The following is a 20,728-nucleotide window of genomic DNA, read 5'->3' on the forward strand; positions in this document are numbered from 1 at the left end:
AAAAGGCACGGCGAGTATTTCACAGATCTCATTTGTTACCACATTTTTTTGGGAAAATGAAGAAAGAAGAGGAAAATGTATTTTTTCTTTTCTTTTTTAACCGCTTCCATACAGAGTAGTTAGACCCCCTTCCTGCCCAGACCAATTTTCAGCTTTCAGCACTCTCACACTTTGAATGACAATTGCTCAGTCATGCTACACTGTAACCAAACAAATTTTTTATCATTTTTTTCACACAAATAGAGCTTTCTTTTGGTGGTATTTGATCACAACTGGGGTTTTTTTTCTTTCGTGATATAGGCAAAAAAAGAGAAAAATTTTGCAAAAAAAAACCTTTTTTTTAGTTTCTATTATAAAATTTTGCAAAAAAATTATTTTTCTTCATACATTTGGGCCAAAATTTATACTGCTACATATCTCTGGTAAAATTAATCCAAGTTAGTGTATATTATTTAGTCCGTGTGAAAGTTATTGAGTCTAGAAGCTATGGTACCAATTACTGAAAATTGATCACACCAGATGTACTGATGGCCTATCTCCTTTCTTGAGGCCCTGAAATGTTAGGACAGTACCCCCCAAATGACCCCTTTTTGTAAAGTAGACAGTCCAAGGTATTTAGTAAGAGGCATGGTGAGTTTTTTGAAGTTATAATTTTTTCCCACAATTCTTGGGAAAATGAAGAAAAATTTTTTTTTCTTTTTTTTCCCAAAACGTTGTCAATTTATAAGCTATTTCTAACACATAGCATGTACACAGCAAAAATGACACCCCAAAATTCATTCTGCTACTCCTTCTGAGTATGGTGATACCACATGTGTGAGACTTTTACACAGCCTGGCCACAAAAAGAGACTCCACGTCCAAGTAGCACCATAAGGCGTTTTAGGAGCATAAATACTTATAAATAAAACTTTCTTACTACCTATCACACTTTTCAAGGCCCTAGAGCACCAATACAATGGAAAAGTCCACAAAATGACCCCATTTTGGAAAGCAAACACTCCAACGTATATTCTATGAGGCATTATGGGTCCTTTGAACATCTCATTTTTTTCCACAAGTTTTTGGAAAATGTGGAAAAAAAATAAAAACTTTTTTTTTTTACACAAAGTTGTCAATTTATAGGATATTCCTAACACATAGCATGTACATAGCAAAAATTACACCCCAAAATACATTCTGCCACTCCTCCTGAGTATGGCAATACCACATGTGTGAGACTTTTTCACAGCCTAGCCATATAGAGGGGCCCAACATCCAAGGAGCATCATCATGCATCCTAGCCACTTGCCTAGGCCTATTTTTGACATTTGGTGTTTACAAGCTAAAATCAGTTGTTTTTGCTAGAAAACTACTTAGAACCCCAAAACATTATATATATATATATATTTTTTTAGCAGAGACCCTAGAGAATAAAATAGAGATTATTGCAATATTTTTTATCACACCGTATTTGCGCAGCGGTCTTCCAAACGCAATTTTTTGGGAAAAAATTCACTTTTTTGAATTAAAAAATAAGAAACCAGTAAAGTTAGCCCAATTGTTTTCCATAATGTGAAAGATAATGTTACGCCGAGTAAATAGATACCCAACATGTCATGCTTCAAAATTGCACATGCTCACAGAATGGTGACAAACTTTGGTACTTAAAAATCCCCATAGGCGACACTTTAAAAATTTCTACAGGTTGCTATCTTAGAGTTACAGAGGAGGTCTAGGGCTCAAATTATTGCTCTTGCTCTAACGATCGCGACGATACCTCACATGTGTAGTTTGAACACTGTTTACATATGTGGGCGGGGTTTCCGTATGCTTTCGCTTCTGTGCGCGAGCTCGCGGGGACAGGGCGCTTTAATTTTTTTTTTTTTTTTTTTTACTATTTATTTTATTCATTATTTTTTATTTTTACACTGTTTTTTTTTTTAAAAAAGAAAAAGGTCATTTTTATTTCTATTACAAGAAATGTAAACATTACTTGTAATAGAAAAAGGCACGACAGGACCTCTTTTTTGTGAGATCTGGGGTCAAAAAGTCCTCAGATCTCACAAGTACACTAAAAGATAGAAAAATAAATAAATAAATAAATAAAATGGAAAAAAAAAAAAGGGACCTTTAAACTGGTTGCTAGGCAACGATGTTTGCCGTAGCTCCGGTGTAACGTTAAAAAACCATACCCCGTGGAGAAACCATACCCTCGTCACTTCCGGTCTGAAACAGCTGAGCAGCGCAGCAGTGCGCATGCTCAGAGCCCCGGATACGCAATTGAACAGGAAAGAATTTGACAAGTGCGCATGCTCGGTGGGCATGAAACTATCACGGCACTGTGTCTAATGTTATACTTGCGGCGGGTACATTAAAACACTTCGGTTGCAACATCAATCATCTCCTGTGGTATCGCTGTAACTTCCCTCATCTCCGGTAATAAAAATAAAAGCGGCAGCGGGTGTATGAGAGGTAAATATCGGCGATCTCGGCTCCATGATCCGCTTTTATATTTATTACCGGAGATGAGGGAAGTGACAGGGGAAGGAGCGGAGATGATTTATGTTGCAGAGGAGCTGTTTTAATGTAAGCGCCGCAAGTTTCACTACCGTGATAAATCCATACTCTCCGTAGGTGCACCGGAAGTGACGAGGGTATGGTTTTCTCACGGGTATGGTTTTTTCACGGAACACCGGTCCTCCAAGACCATAGAGTCGAGTGAGGGCAAGCTTGCCCTCACTCGACATCCTGTCTGTGAGGATCTGGGACCGGATCATTTTCCCCGCTGCCGGCGGGTCCGGTAAGCGGGGAAAAGGACCAGAATGCGGCGGGGGGGGGGTGCACCTCTTCCACCACCCCGGAAGGGTGATCCCGCGGCGAATCCGCCACTGGGACCACCCTTATCGGAAAGCCAACCGCCCACCGTTTAAAAAAATACCAGGGTTATGGCAGCTATCTGCTGCCATAACACCGGTATTTAGGTTTAAACGGAGGACGTATATAAACCTTTTTGGACTTAGACATGTATGAAGGGTGACAGGTACTCGGGTACTTTGCTGGGCAGGTGACAGGTACTCTGGTACTGATGAGCAAGTGGCAGGTACTCAAGTACTCCGATAGGCAGGTGACAGGTACTCGGGTACTCTTATGGGCAGGTGATAGGTACTGATGAGTAGTACTGATACTGATAGGTGATACTGATACTGATACTGTACTGATGGGTACGGATGATCAGTACTGATACTGATAGGTGATAGGTACTGATGGGTACTGATGAGTACTGATGAGTAGTGATGGTACTGATGAGCAGGTGGCAAGTACTCGGGTACTTCAGGTGTCAGGTACTCTGATGAGCAGGTGGAAGGTACTTGGGTACTCTGATGGGTAGGTGACAGGTACTCGGGTACTCTGATGGGTAGGTGACAGGTACTCGGGTACTCCGATGATGGGTACTCGGGTACTCCGATGACGGGTACTCGGGTACTCAGGTGACGGGTACTCAAAGTACCAGAGTACCTGTCATCAGAGTATCCGAGTACCTGTCATCAGAGTACCCGAGTACCCGTCATCAGAGTACCCGAGTACCCGAGTACCTGTCATCAGAGTACCTGAGTACCTGTCATCAGAGTACCCGAGTACCTGTCATCAGAGTACCCGAGTACCTGTCATCAGAGTACCCGAGTACCCATCATCAGAGTACCCGAGTGCCTGTCACCAGCCCATCAGAGTACCCGAGTACCTGTCATCAGAGTACCTGATGGGCTGGTGACAGGTACTCGGGTACTTTGATGGGCTAGTGACAGGTGCTTTATATTGGGGGGGGGGGCAATCAGTGTGGTTGGGGTGCACTGTACTTGGTAACTAGCTGTTACCACAATCTCCTCCTCACACAGGATCAGTGTGTGAGGAGGAGAACACGGTGACAGCTAGTTACCTGTTCTCTGATGACATTTGTGACCGGCTGTGATTGGACACAGCCGGTCACGTAGTAAAGAGCCAATTTCATTGGCTCTTTACCTAGATCGGGGATGGGCTCTGTCCGAGGGGCGCGCATTAAGAAAGGAACGAGCGGCTCGCGCTGGAGCCGCTCATGTGATCGGCTGTGATTGACACAGCCGATCACGTGGTAAACAGCCAATTTTATTGGCTGTTTACCTTGATCGGGGTTGGGCTCAGTCCGAGGGACGAGCCTCACCCCCGATCGCTGCGCTGCGCGCCCCCGGGGGCGCGCAGTAGCGGGGTGATCCGGGCGGCCCGGATCGCTAAAGCCATCTTGCTGATGTCATTTTACAATGACTCGGTATTGAAGTGGTTACATTTTCAAAACTTTGTGACAAAAAGCTAGATCTGCAAAATACCATGGCTCTTGGCAAATACCTTGGGGTGTCTACTTTCCGAAAAGGGTTAATTTTCCTGAAACTTGTGGAACAATCTAAAATATTTTATGGCCTCAACATGCCTCGCAGCAAATAGCTTGGAGTATCTACTTTCCAAAAAGGGGTAATTTGAGGGGGGGTTTTGCTATCTTGACATTTCAGGGCATCCGAAACTGTGATAGGCAGTGAGGAAGTGAAATAAGCAATTTACGCCCTTTGAAATCCTGAAGGCAGAGATTGGTTTTTCGGGCACCCATACGCGGCTAGGCTCCCAAAAAGTTTCTCACATGTGGTATCCCTGTACTTGGGAAGCAGAAGAATGTATTTTGCGGTGAAATTCCACATATACCCAAGGCATGTGTATATGCATGCAATATATCATTTTAGTGACAACTATGTGTAAAAAATATATATAGATTTTTTTGGCATTTGTTTTGTCACTTGTGACAAAAAAATGAAATATTCAATGGGCTCAACATGCCTCCCAGCAAATTCCTTGGGGTGTCTACTTTCCAAAAAGGGGTAATTTGGGGGTACTGCCCTGGCATTTTAGTACCTCAAGAAATGACAAAAATTTAGTTTATTGGATATATTCTATTACACAAAATAGAAACTATCATTTTTTTTTTCAAAATGTTCGGGTCTTCTTTTGTTTGCAAAAAAATAAAAATCCCAGTGGTGATCAAATACCACCAAAAGAAAGCTCTATTTGTGGGGAAAAAAAGGACACCAAACTTAGTTTGGGTACAGCATTACATGACCACGCAATTACCAGTTAAAGCACGCAGTGTCAAATTGCATAAAGTGCTCTGGTCAGGAAGAGGGGGGAAACCTTCCGGAGGTCAAGTGGTTTGGACTGAATGAAAGTCCATGCTGATACATATGCTTGCTCTCCATGACTGTTTCTTCCTTTAGAACAGGGGTGGGGAACCTTTTTCTGCCAAGGGCCATTTGGGTATTTATAAAACCATTCGGGGGCCGTACAAAATTATCACCTTAAAAATTAGCCTGTTATATTTGGTCAAACATTTAATTAACTCACCCCTAATGTAATGGCTGGAACTGCTTCTCTTTGGTGAGGTGTGTGATGTTAGCTGGTATTGATGGTGTTGCTACTCGCAACAGGTTTTTCAGGTTTGCGTCGGTCAGTGTGGAGCGCAGTCGACTTTTTTGTGGTGGTAAGTTTTGAAAAGAACTGCTGGCAGGTACTGCTGGTGGGTATAGCTGGCTGGTACTGCTGTGGGTACTGCTGGCTTAGGCTGGTACTGCTGGCTTGTACTGTGCTGTAGGTACTGCTGGCTGGTACTGTGCTGTAGGTGCTGCTGACTCTGGCTGGGACTGCGGACTTTGGCTGGTACTGCTGGCTCTGGCTAGTACTGCTGGTTCTGCTGTGGGTACTGCTGGTTCTGGCTGGTACTGCTGTGTGTACTGCTGGTACTGCTGTGAGTACTGCTGGCTCTGGCTGGTACTGCTAGTTCTGGCTGATACTGCTGTGTGTGCTGCTGGCGGGAAATGCTGGCTAGGAGAAGTGTAGCAGCGCAACGCTGGAGGAAGAGGTGATGTTTCCTGTATTGGTCACAGGCGGAGTGCATTTGATATCACTCCGCCTGTGACTCACTCAGACTGTCATAACGGAGCAGGAACTATACAGGAAGCATCGGCTCCATTCTGACAGATCAGCTGAGAGACAGACTCAGCTGCATGGGGAGCCGTACCAGATGACTTAGGGGGCCGCATACGGCCCCCGAACCGTAGGTTCCCCACCCCTGCTTTAGAAAGTTTACGTGTTAGAAAAATGATGCATATAAAGGATATTTTAGTGTGGATTTTGAATGAAACAATATAATGCAGCATAGAAAATAAAGGGCAGATTAAACAAATACTGGAATGATAAAAATCAAGATGAAACCTCTGTCTCTAAAGAATAAAGCGCATCCCATTAGGACAGAATATCCCCAGGGATACAGGCCCAGGTGTGTATACTCTAAAGTCAAATCATATCAAGGGAAAACATTTAAGAAATTTAGTTTACCAAACTCATTACAGCACTTTGTGTAATTAAACCAATATTATAAAAATCTCTCAATAATTGCTGTATTACATGCTGTTCATTCTCACTCATTCACTATGAGATTTGTTTTCTGTATTCTGCAAAAAACCTGGTTGATCCTGCTGCTCTCTATCGCCACCTTCTGCTCATGTCTCCAATTCAGCTATGGATTTTGCAGCTGTGGTGTCAACTCTGCACTTGCTTAGTTTCCAGTGAGTTTCTATGCTGACCATTTCCTCCCTATCACATCTGGGCAGCCCATGTGACTATGGAGTCACACATGTGGATGTATACACAGTGGTAAATGACAGCCCACTCCCTCCCTCCTCCTTCATGTCCACTAACCTGCTAAACACAATGTGGGCAGGATATTACATGTAGATTAATGAAGGCTTTATCTCCCTCCTATTCTAAGACACAGGCTGGAGGGGCAAGACGCAACCCGTGACTGGCAGAAATCCGCCCACACCATGTTATTGCTGAAACTGAAACTCATTGTTATGTTCCTCAAACCATTCTTGAATCATGCCTGCAGTGTGGCATGGTGCGTTATCCTGCTGAAAGAGGCCCCTGCCATCACGGAATACCATTTCCATGAAGGGATGTAATTGGTCAGTAACAATGTTAAGGTAGTGATGTGTGTCAAGTATAATCTGCATGAATGGAAAGACTCAAGGTTTCCCAGCAGAACATTGCCCAAAGCATCACACTGCATCCGCTGGCTAGCCTTCTTTCTGTACTGTCTCCTGATGCCATCTCTTCACCAGGTATGCAATGCTCCCAGCCATCCACATGATGTAAAAGAAAACATGACCAGGCCACCTTCTTCCATTGCTCCGTGGTCCAGTATAGATGCTCACTTGCTCATTGTAGACACATTTGGCTGTGGACATGGGTCAACCCTGACCGGTATGCAGCTACGCAGCCCCATACACAAATTGTGATGCCCATTTTTTCTGCTTTCAACACATTAACTTTAGAGACAACATGTTTACTACCATTACCACAACAGGGAGACACGAAGCCAGCCACCGACTACAGTGTTCCAGCAAGCCAGCCACCCACAACAGGGTGACACCAAGCCAACCACCCACTACAGTGTTCCAGCAAGCAAGCCACCCACCACAGTGTTCCAGCCAGCCACCCACAACAGGGAGACACAAAGCCAGCCACCGACTACAGTGTTCCAGCAAGCCAGCTACCCACAACATTGTGACACCAAGCCAGCCACCCACCACAGTGTTCCAGCAAGCCAGCCACCCTCAACAGGGTGACACCAAGCCAGCCAGCCACCACAGTGTTCCAGCAAGCAAGCCACACACCACAGTGTTCCAGCCAGCCACCCACAACAGGGAGACACAAAGCCAGCCACCGACTACAGTGTTCCAGCAATCCAGCCACCCACAACACTGTGACACCAAGCCAGCCACCCACCACAGTGTTCCAGCAAGCCAGCCAGCCACCACAATGTTCCAGCCAGCCACCCACAACAGGGTGACACAAAGCCGAGTTCAAATCTCGCTGGGGCCTCCCTGCAAGTGTTTGCGATTGTATCTCACATAGTAACGCAAATAGAATTTGTGCGTGGTTATGTCATTTCCGCCCCACTGGAACGCAGATCCGGTCGCTGGTTATCGTAGCGTCCCGGAAGTAGCCGCCAACGAGGGACTCGCGGCCCCTACTGCCTCTGATGCTTGCTTTGCCTTGTTTTAAATGTGAGTACAGTCTTTTTATACTTTAATAAACGGATTAAAAACGGTACTTCACTATATGAGATCTTCCTTTCTACATGTTATCTGGGAATATCTCCCCATATTGGAGTATGGATTATTATGGTGACCTTGCCTATTGAAGATATTTGACCGCATTGAGAAGTGACATCCAGGGATACTTCCATCTAAAAGCCTAATATTGTGATTCCTAGGAGAGAGGCTAACACCTTAAGGCTTATTACCCCTGCAGGGGTATATATCTCTGGTGAGTGCGGGATACATTGGAGGGGTGCATGGTGTTTTTCCCACCCCACACTTATCACCGGATCACCGTTTGAAAATTATTGAATCACCACTGGTTCCAATGAAGCACAGATTTTTTCTTTTTTAAGCACTTTATGGACTGTTTTTGGACTTATTTATATCTAAATTTATTTAATAGTTTTGGTGATTTCACTGGACATCATCACAGTAGCACTTTGTTATTGCCACTTTATTGATTGCACATATCACTTTATATTCACCATTTATGTCTTTGCATTTATTTATATATCAACGTGCAGATTAATTTTTTATCACGGTTTTATATAAATTTATTCACTGTGTTTTTACATCTAATTACACATCATTATATATTTTTTAATCCTTTTCATATATAATTTTTTAAGCCCTTCCATATATATAATTTTAAGATCCCTTCCATATTAGTATTTTTTTACCCTTTAAAAGGCAGCGCCATTTTACCTCGTTTTTACTCTTATACGGTCTGATATAGCCCTTTGGACTATATTTTGGGGTAGGCTGCAGCCTTATTAATATCCATTAGCGCGGAATCTTACCTCTTTTATTTTATGTTTTGCCAAGTGTTTCTGGAAAATGACTTTTTTTTCACACAAAGTAAAAAATGTCATTAAAGTGTCATTTAAATGAGTGCGGGGATACCACATGTGTAAAACTTTTTAGGAGCCTAGCAGCGTACAGGACCCCGAAAACCAATCACCGCCTTCAGGCTTTTGAAGGGCGTAAATTGCTGATTTCACTCCTTACTACCTATCACAGTTTTGGAGGCCCTGAAATGTCAAGATAGCACAAACCCTCCCCCAAATGACCCCTTTTCAGAACGTAGACACCCCAAGATATTAGCTAAGAGGCACGGCGAGTATTTCACAGATCTCATTTGTTACCACATTTTTTTGGGAAAATGAAGAAAGAAGAGGAAAATGTATTTTTTCTTTTCTTTTTTAACCGCTTCCATACAGAGCAGTTAGACCCCCTTCCTGCCCAGACCAATTTTCAGCTTTCAGCACTCTCACACTTTGAATGACAATTGCTCAGTCATGCTACACTGTAACCAAACAAAATTTTTATCATTTTTTTCACACAAATAGAGCTTTCTTTTGGTGGTATTTGATCACAACTAGGGTTTTTTTTTTTTCGTGATATAAGCAAAAAAAGAGAAAAATTTTGCAAAAAAAACCCTTTTTTTTAGTTTCTATTATAAAATTTTGCAAAAAAATTATTTTTCTTCATACATTTGGGCCAAAATTTATACTGCTACATATCTCTGGTAAAATTAACCCAAATTAGTGTATATTATTTACACAGTACGTACACAGCAAAAATGACACCCCAAAATTCATTCTGCTACTCCTTCTGAGTATGGTGATACCACGTGTGAGACTTTTACACAGCCTGGCCACAAAAAGAGACTCCACGTCCAAGTAGCACCATAAGGCGTTTTAGGAGCATAAATACACATAAAACTTTCTACCTATCACACTTTTCAAGGCCCTAGAGCACCAATACAATGGAAAAGTCCACAAAATGACCCCATTTTGGAAAGCAAACACTCCAACGTATATTCTATGAGGCATTATGGGTCCTTTGAACATCTCATTTTTTTCCACAAGTTTTTGGAAAATGTGGGAAAAAAATAAAAACTTTTTTTTTTTACACAAAGTTGTCAATTTATAGGATATTCCTAACACATAGCATGTACATAGCAAAAATTACACCCCAAAATACATTCTGCCACTCCTCCTGAGTATGGCAATACCACATGTGTGAGACTTTTTCACAGCCTAGCCATATAGAGGGGCCCAACATCCAAGGAGCATCATCATGCATCCTAGCCACTTGCCTAGGCCTATTTTTGACATTTGGTGTTTACAAGCTAAAATCAGTTGTTTTTGCTAGAAAACTACTTAGAACCCCAAAACATCATATATTTTTTTTTAGCAGAGACCCTAGAGAATAAAATGGAGATTATTGCAATATTTTTTATCACACCGTATTTGCGCAGCGGTCTTCCAAACGCAATTTTTTGGGAAAAAATTCACTTTTTTGAATTTAAAAATAAGAAACCAGTAAAGTTAGCCCAATTGTTTTCCATAATGTGAAAGATAATGTTACGGCGAGTAAATAGATACCCAACATGTCATGCTTCAAAATTGCGCATGCTCACAGAATGGTGACAAACTTTGGTACTTAAAAATCCCCATAGGCGACACTTTAAAAATTTCTACAGGTTGCTATCTTAGAGCTACAGGGGAGGTCTAGGGCTCAAATTATTGCTCTTGCTCTAACGATTGCGACGATACCTCACATGTGTAGTTTGAACACTGTTTACATATGTGGGCAGGGTTTCCGTATGCGTTCGCTTCTGTGCGCGAGCTCGCGGGGACAGGGCGCTTTAATTTTTTTTTTTTTTTTTACTACTTATTTTATTCATTATTTTTTATTTTTTTATTTTTTATTTTTACACTGTTTTTTTAAAAAAAAAAAAATGGTCATTTTTATTTCTATTACAAGAAATGTAAACATTACTTAATAACAAACGTAATAGAAAAAGGCACGACAGGACCTCTTTTTTGTGAGATCTGGGGTCAGAAAGTCCTCAGATCTCACAAGTACACTAAAAGATAGAAAAATAAATAAATAAATAAAATGAAAAAAAAAAAAAAGGGACCTTTAAACTGGTTGCTAGGCAACGACGTTTGCCGTAGCTCCGGTGTAACGTTAAAAAACCATACCCCGTGGAGAAACCATACCCTCGTCACTTCCGGTCTGAAACAGCTGAGCAGCGCAGCAGTGCGCATGCTCAGAGCCCCGGATACGCAATTGAACAGGAAAGAATTTGACAAGTGCGCATGCTCGGTGGGCATGAAACTATCACGGCACTGTGTCTAATGTTATACTTGCGGCGGGTACATTAAAACACTTCGGTTGCAACATCAATCATCTCCTGTGGTATCGCTGTAACTTCCCTCATCTCCGGTAATAAAAATAAAAGCGGCGGCGGGTGTATGAGAGGTAAATAACGGCGATCTCGGCTCCGTGATCCGCTTTTATATTTATTACCGGAGATGAGGGAAGTGACAGGGGAAGGAGCGGAGATGATTTATGTTGCAGAGGAGCTGTTTTAATGTAAGCGCCGCAAGTTTCACTACCGTGAGAAATCCATACCCTCCGTAGGTGCACCGGAAGTGACGAGGGTATGGTTTTCTCACGGGTATGGTTTTTTCACGGAACACCGGCCCTCCAAGACCAAGCTTGCCCTCACTCGACATTCTGTCTGTGAGGATCTGGGACCGGATCGTTTTCCCCGCTGCCGGCGGGTCCGGTAAGCGGGGAAAAGGACCAGAATGCGGCGGGAGGGGGGGGGGGTGCACCTCTTCCACCACCCCGGAAGGGTGATCCCGCGGCGAATCCGCCACTGGGACCACCCTTATCGGAAAGCCAACCGCCCACCGTTTAAAAAAATACCAGGGTTATGGCAGCTATCTGCTGCCATAACACCGGTATTTAGGTTTAAACGGAGGACGTATATAAACCTTTTTGGACTTAGACATGTATGAAGGGTGACAGGTACTCGGGTACTTTGCTGGGCAGGTGACAGGTACTCTGGTACTGATGAGCAAGTGGCAGGTACTCGAGTACTCTGATAGGCAGGTGACAGGTACTCGGGTACTTTTATGGGCAGGTGATAGGTACTGATGAGTAGTACTGATACTGATAGGTGATACTGATACTGTACTGATGGGTACGGATGATCAGTACTGATACTGATAGGTGATAGGTACTGATGGGTACTGATGAGTACTGATGAGTAGTGATGGTACTGATGAGCAGGTGGCAAGTACTCGGGTACTTCAGGTGTCAGGTACTCTGATGAGCAGGTGGAAGGTACTCGGGTACTCTGATGGGTAGGTGACAGGTACTCGGGTACTCTGATGGGTAGGTGACAGGTACTCGGGTACTCCGATGACGGGTACTCGGGTACTCCGATGACAGAGTACCTGTCATCAGAGTATCCGAGTACCTGTCATCAGAGTACCCGAGTACCCGTCATCAGAGTACCCGAGTACCCGAGTACCTGTCATCAGAGTACCCGAGTACCTGTCATCAGAGTACCCGAGTACCCATCATCAGAGTACCCGAGTGCCTGTCACCAGCCCATCAGAGTACCTGTCATCAGCCCATCAGAGTACCCGAGTACCTGTCATCAGAGTACCTGATGGGCTGGTGACAGGTACTCGGGTACTTTGATGGGCTAGTGACAGGTGCTTTTTATTGGGGGGGGGCAATCAGTGTGGTTGGGGTGCACTGTACTTGGTAACTAGCTGTAACCACAATCTCCTCCTCACACAGGATCAGTGTGTGAGGAGGAAAACACGGTGACAGCTAGTTACCTGTTCTCTGATGACATTTGTGACCGGCTGTGATTGGACACAGCCGGTCACGTAGTAAAGAGCCAATTTCATTGGCTCTTTACCTAGATCGGGGATGGGCTCTGTCCGAGAGGCGTGCATTAAGAAAGGAACGAGCGGCTCGCGCTGGAGCCGCTCATGTGATCGGCTGTGATTGACACAGCCGATCACGTGGTAAACAGCCAATTTTATTGGCTGTTTACCTTGATCGGGGTTGGGCTCAGCCCGAGGGACGAGCCTCACCCCCGATCGCCGCGCTGCGCGCCCCCAGGGGCGCGCAGTAGCGGGGTGATCCGGGCGACGTCATATGACGGCGGCCCGGATCGCTAAAGCCATCTTGCTGACGTCATTTTACAATGACTCGGTATTGAAGTGGTTCAATTTTCAAAACTTTGTGACAAAAAGCTAGATCTGCAAAATACCATGCCTCTTGGCAAATACCTTGGGGTGTCTACTTTCCGAAAAGGGTTAATTTTCCTGAAACTTGTGGAACAATCTAAAATATTTTATGGCCTCAACATGCCTCGCAGCAAATAGCTTGGAGTATCTACTTTCCAAAAAGGGGTCATTTGAGGGGGGTTTTTGCTATCTTGACATTTCAGGGCATCCGAAACTGTGATAGGCAGTGAGGAAGTGAAATAAGCAATGTACGCCCTTTGAAATCCTGAAGGCAGAGATTGGTTTTTCGGGCACCCATACGCGGCTAGGCTCCCAAAAAGTTTCTCACATGTGGTATCCCTGTACTTGGGAAGCAGAAGAATGTATTTTGGGGTGAAATTCCACATATACCCAAGGCACGTGTATATGCATGCAATATATCATTTTAGTGACAACTATGTGTAAAAAATATATATAGATTTTTTTTGGCATTTGTTTTGTCACTTGTGACAAAAAAATGAAATATTCAATGGGCTCAACATGCCTCCCAGCAAATTCCTTGGGGTGTCTACTTTCCAAAAAGGGGTAATTCTGGGGGGACTGCCCTGGCATTTTAGCACCTCAAGAAATGACAAAAATGTAGTTTATTGGATATATTCTATTACACAAAATAGAAAATATCATTTTTTTTTTCAAAATGTTCGGGTCTTCTTTTGTTTGCAAAAAAATAAAAATCCCAGTGGTGATCAAATACCACCAAAAGAAAGCTCTATTTGTGGGGAAAAAAAGGACACCAAACTTAGTTTGGGTACAGCATTACATGACCACGCAATTACCAGTTAAAGCACGCAGTGTCAAATTGCATAAAGTGCTCTGGTCAGGAAGAGGGGGGAAACCTTCCGGAGGTCAAGTGGTTTGGACTGAATGAAAGTCCATGCAGATACATATGCTTGCTCTCCATGACTGTTTCTTCCTTTAGAACAGGGGTGGGGAACCTTTTTCTGCCAAGGGCCATTTGGGTATTTATAAAACCATTCGGGGGCCGTACAAAATTATCACCTTAAAAATTAGCCTGTTATATTTGGTCAAACATTTAATTAACTCACCCCTAATGTAATGGTTGGAACTGCTTCTCTTTGGTGAGGTGTGTGATGTTAGCTGGTATTGATGGTGTTGCTACTCGCAACAGGTTTTTCCGGTTTGCGTCGGTCAGTGTGGAGCGCAGTCGACTTTTTTGTGGTGGTAAGTTTTGAAAAGAACTGCTGGCAGGTACTGCTGGTGGGTATAGCTGGCTGGTACTGCTGTGGGTACTGCTGGCTCAGGCTGGTACTGCTGGCTTGTACTGTGCTGTGAGTACTGCTGGATGGTACTGCTGGCTCAGGCTGATACTGCTGTGGGTACTGCTGGCTGGTACTGCCGTGGGTATTGCTGACTCAGGCTGGTACTGTGCTGTAGGTACTGCTGGCTGGTAGTGCTCTGGGTACTGCTGGCTCAGGCTGGTACTAATGGCTGGTACTGTGCTGTGGGTACTGCTGGCTGGTACTGCTGGCTCAGGCGGGTACTGCTGTGGGTACTGCTGGCTCAGGCTGGTACTGCTGGCATGTACTGCTGGCTGGTATTGCTGTGGGTACTGCTGGCTGGTACTGTGCTGTAGGTACTGCTGGCTGGTACTGTGCTGTAGGTACTGCTGACTCTGGCTGGGACTGCGGACTTTGGCTGGTACTGCTGGCTCTGGCTAGTACTGCTGGTTCTGCTGTGGGTACTGCTGGTTCTGGCTGGTACTGCTGTGTGTACTGCTGGTACTGCTGTGAGTACTGCTGGCTCTGGCTGGTACTGCTGGTTCTGGCTGATACTGCTGTGTGTGCTGCTGGCGGGAAATGCTGGCTAGGAGAAGTGTAGCAGCGCAACGCTGGAGGAAGAGGTGATGTTTCCTGTATTGGTCACAGGCGGAGTGCATTTGATATCACTCCGCCTGTGACTCACTCAGACTGTCATAACGGAGCAGGAACTATACAGGAAGCATCGGCTCCATTCTGACAGATCAGCTGAGAGACAGACTCAGCTGCATGGGGAGCCGGACCAGATGACTTCGGGGGCCGCATACGGCCCCCGAACCGTAGGTTCCCCACCCCTGCTTTAGAAAGTTTACGTGTTAGAAAAATGATGCATATAAAGGATATTTTAGTGTGGATTTTGAATGAAACAATATAATGCAGCATAGAAAATAAAGGGCAGATTAAACAAATACTGGAATGATAAAAATCAAGATGAAACCTCTGTCTCTAAAGAATAAAGCGCATCCCATTAGGACAGAATATCCCCTGGGATACAGGCCCAGGTGTGTATACTCTAAAGTCAAATCATATCAAGGGAAAACATTTAAGAAATTTAGTTTACCAAACTCATTACAGCACTTTGTGTAATTAAACCAATATTATAAAAATCTCTAAATAATTGCTGTATTACATGCTGTTCATTCTCACTCATTCACTATGAGATTTGTTTTCTGTATTCTGCAAAAAACCTGGTTGATCCTGCTGCTCTCTATCGCCACCTTCTGCTCATGTCTCCAATTCAGCTATGGATTTTGCAGCTGTGGTGTCAACTCTGCACTTGCTTAGTTTCCAGTGAGTTTCTATGCTGACCATTTCCTCCCTATCACATCTGGGCAGCCCATGTGACTATGGAGTCACACATGTGGGTGTATACACAGTGGTAAATGACAGCCCACTCCCTCCCTCCTCCCTCATGTCCACTAACCTGCTAAACACAATGTGGGCAGGATATTACATGTAGATTAATGAAGGCTTTATCTCCCTCCTATTCTAAGACACAGGCTGGAGGGGCAAGACGCAACCCGTGACTGGCAGAAATCCGCCCACACCATGTTATTGCTGAAACTGAAACTCATTGTTATGTTCCTCAAACCATTCTTGAATCATGCCTGCAGTGTGGCAGGGTGCGTTATCCTGCTGAAAGAGGCCCCTGCCATCACGGAATACCATTTCCATGAAGGGATGTAATTGGTCAGTAACAATGTTAAGGTAGTGATGTGTGTCAAGTATAATCTGCATGAATGGAAAGACTCAAGGTTTCCCAGCAGAACATTGCCCAAAGCATCACACTGCATCCGCTGGCTAGCCTTCTTTCTGTACTGTCTCCTGATGCCATCTCTTCACCAGGTATGCAATGCTCCCAGCCATCCACATGATGTAAAAGAAAACATGACCAGACCACCTTCTTCCATTGCTCCGTGGTCCAGTATAGATGCTCACTTGCTCATTGTAGACACATTTGGCTGTGGACATGGGTCAACCCTGGCCGGTATGCGGCTACGCAGCCCCATACACAAATTGTGATGCCCATTTTTTCTGCTTTCAACACATTAACTTTAGAGACAACATGTTTACTACCATTACCACAACAGGGAGACACGAAGCCAGCCACCGACTACAGTGTTCCAGCAAGCCAGCCACCCACAACAGGGTGACACCAAGCCAACCACCCACTACAGTGTTCCAGCAAGCAAGCCACCCACCACATTGTTCCAGCCAGCCACCCACAACAGGGAGACACAAAGCCAGCCACCGACTACAGTGTTCCAGCAAGCCAGCTACCCACAACATTGTGACACCAAGCCAGCCACCCACCACAGTGTTCCAGCAAGCCAGCCACCCTAAACAGGGTGACACCAAGCCAGCCACCCACAACACTGTGACACCAAGCCAGCCACCCACCACAGTGTTCCAGCAAGCCAGCCAGCCACCACAATGTTCCAGCCAGCCACCCACAACAGGGTGACACAAAGCCAGCCATCGACCAAAGTGTTTCAGCAAGCAAGACTGCTGGTCAGGACAAACCCAGTCAGAGTAATGCCTCGTACACACGTGCAGATTGACGGCCGAAAAGATTTGGCCGACGACCGATCGGCCGATTTTTGGCTTGTTAGTATGATGCTTCCGACAGCCGACAGCGCACCTTCGGCCGAACAGAATCTGTCGTGCAAGCATTAAAATTTTTGTATGCCGACACCAGAACGGCCGATTGTTCGCCAGTCAGTACAGAATTCGGCCGACAGACAGCAGATTTGCAAGACTGGGCATGCTCAGAAAATAAAAAACACACGGAAAGTTAACCATCACATGACATCACTTCTGCAGTCGGCTGTTGTTGGCCGACAATATTCGTGTGCAGTCTTTTGCAGTTTTCAACAGACACGACAGACCTTGGACAAAAGACGGCCGATCGTTCGGCCGACGATCGGTACGTGTGTACGGGGCTTAACTACTGATTCTTACATGCCACTTCATTGACAGCAGATGGACAAAAAGGCAATTGGTGTTGAATACAAAAGTGATGCAAGGATCCCCTACGATAACCAGCGACCGGATCTGCGTTCCAGTGGGGCGGAAATGACGTAACCACGCAAAAAAAAAAAAAAAAAAAAAAAAGGCTCCATAGCTCAGGGGTTAGAGCACTGGTCTTGTAAACCAGGGGTCGCGAGTTCAAATCTCGCTGGGGCCTCCCTGCAAGTGTTTGCGATTGTATCTCACATAGTAACGCAAATAGAATTTGTGCGTGGTTATGTCATTTCTGCCCCACTGGAACGCAGATCCGGTCGCTGGTTATCGTAGCGTCCCGGAAGTAGCCGCCAACGAGGGACTCGCGGCCCCTACTGATGCTTGCTTTGCCTTGCTTTAAATGTGAGTACAGTCTTTTTATACTTTAATAAACTGATTAAAAACGGTACTTCACTATATGAGATCTTCCTTTCTACATGTTATCTGGGAATATCTCCCCATATTGGAGTATGGATTATTATGGTGACCTTGCCTATTGAAGATATTTGACCGCATTGAGAAGTGACATCCAGGGATACTTCCATCTAAAAGCCTAATATTGTGATTCCTAGGAGAGAGGCTAACACCTTAAGGCTTATTACCCCTGCAGGGGTATATATCTCTGGTGAGTGCGGGATACATTGGAGGGGTGCATGGTGTTTTTCCCACCCCACACTTATCACCGGATCACCGTTTGAAAATTATTGAATCACCACTGGTTCCAATGAAGCACAGATTTTTTCTTTTTTAAGCACTTTATGGACTGTTTTTGGACTTATTTATATCTAAATTTATTTAATAGTTTTGGTGATTTCACTGGACATCATCACAGTAGCACTTTGTTATTGCCACTTTATTGATTGCACATATCACTTTATATTCACCATTTATGTCTTTGCATTTATTTATATATCAACGTGCAGATTAATTTTTTATCACGGTTTTATATAGATTTATTCACTTTGTTTTTACATCTAATTACACATCATTATATATTTTTTAATCCTTTTCATATATAATTTTTTAAGCCCTTCCATATATATAATTTTAAGATCCCTTCCATATTAGTATTTTTTTACCCTTTAAAAGGCAGCGCCATTTTACCTCGTTTTTACTCTTATACGGTCTGATATAGCCCTTTGGACTATATTTTGGGGTAGGCTGCAGCCTTATTAATATCCATTAGCGCGGAATCTTACCTCTTTTATTTTATGTTTTGCCAAGTGTTTCTGGAAAATGACTTTTTTTTCACACAAAGTAAAAAATGTCATTAAAGTGTCATTTAAATGAGTGTGGGGATACCACATGTGTAAAACTTTTTAGGAGCCTAGCAGCGTACAGGACCCCGAAAACCAATCACCGCCTTCAGGCTTTTGAAGGGCGTAAATTGCTGATTTCACTCCTTACTACCTATCACAGTTTTGGAGGCCCTGAAATGTCAAGATAGCACAAACCCTCCCCAAAATGACCCCTTTTCAGAACGTAGACACCCCAAGATATTAGCTAAAAGGCACGGCGAGTATTTCACAGATCTCATTTGTTACCACATTTTTTTGGGAAAATGAAGAAAGAAGAGGAAAATGTATTTTTTCTTTTCTTTTTTAACCGCTTCCATACAGAGCAGTTAGACCCCCTTCCTGCCCAGACCAATTTTCAGCTTTCAGCACTCTCACACTTTGAAGGACAATTGCTCAGTCATGCTACACTGTAATCAAACAAAATTTTTATCATTTTTTTCACACAAATAGAGCTTTCTTTTGGTGGTATTTGATCACAACTGGGGTTTTTTTTCTTTCGTGATATAAGCAAAAAAAGAGAAAAATTTTGCAAAAAAAAACCTTTTTTTTAGTTTCTATTATAAAATTTTGCAAAAAAATTATTTTTCTTCATACATTTGGGCCAAAATTTATACTGCTACATATCTCTGGTAAAATTAATCCAAGTTAGTGTATATTATTTAGTCTGTGTGAAAGTTATTGAGTCTAGAAGCTATGGTACCAATTACTGAAAATTGATCACACCAGATGTACTGATGGCCTATCTCCTTTCTTGAGGCCCTGAAATGTTAGGACAGTACAAATACCCCCCAAATGACCCCTTTTTGTAAAGTAGACAGTCCAAGGTATTTAGTAAGAGGCATGGTGAGTTTTTTGAAGTTATAATTTTTTCCCACAATTCTTGGGAAAATGAAGAAAATTTTTTTTTTCTTTTTTTTCCCAAAACGTTGTCAATTTATAAGCTATTTCTAACACATAGCATGTACACAGCAAAAATGACACCCCAAAATTCATTCTGCTACTCCTTCTGAGTATGGTGATACCACATGTGTGAGACTTTTACACAGCCTGGCCACAAAAAGAGACTCCACGTCCAAGTAGCACCATAAGGCGTTTTAGGAGCATAAATACACATAAAACTTTCTTACTACCTATCACACTTTTCAAGGCCCTAGAGCACCAATACAATGGAAAAGTCCACAAAATGACCCCATTTTGGAAAGCAAACACTCCAACGTATATTCTATGAGGCATTATGGGTCCTTTGAACATCAAGTTGTCAATTTATAGGATATTCCTAACACATAGCATGTACATAGCAAAAATTACACCCCAAAATACATTCTGCCACTCCTCCTGAGTATGGCAATACCACATGTGTGAGACTTTTTCACAGCCTAGCCATATAGAGGGGCCCAACATCCAAGGAGCATCATCATGCATCCTAGCCACTTGCCTAGGCCTATTTTTGACATTTTTGACATTTGGTGTTTACAAGCTAAAATCAGTTGTTTTTGCTAGAAAACTACTTAGAACCCCAAAACATTATATATATATATATATATATTTTTAGCAGAGACCCTAGAGAATAAAATAGAGATTATTGCAATATTTTTTATCACACCGTATTTGCGCAGCGGTCTTCCAAACGCAATTTTTTGGGAAAAAATTCACTTTTTTGAATTAAAAAATAAGAAACCAGTAAAGTTAGCCCAATTGTTTTCCATAATGTGAAAGATAATGTTACGCCGAGTAAATAGATACCCAACATGTCATGCTTCAAAATTGCGCATGCTCACAGAATGGTGACAAACTTTGGTACTTAAAAATCCCCATAGGCGACACTTTAAAAATTTCTACAGGTTGCTATCTTAGAGTTACAGAGGAGGTCTAGGGCTCAAATTA

Source organism: Pelophylax lessonae (genome assembly GCF_965119305.1).
Source record: "Pelophylax lessonae genome assembly, chromosome: 2".
Taxonomy (NCBI): Eukaryota; Metazoa; Chordata; class Amphibia; order Anura; family Ranidae; genus Pelophylax; species Pelophylax lessonae.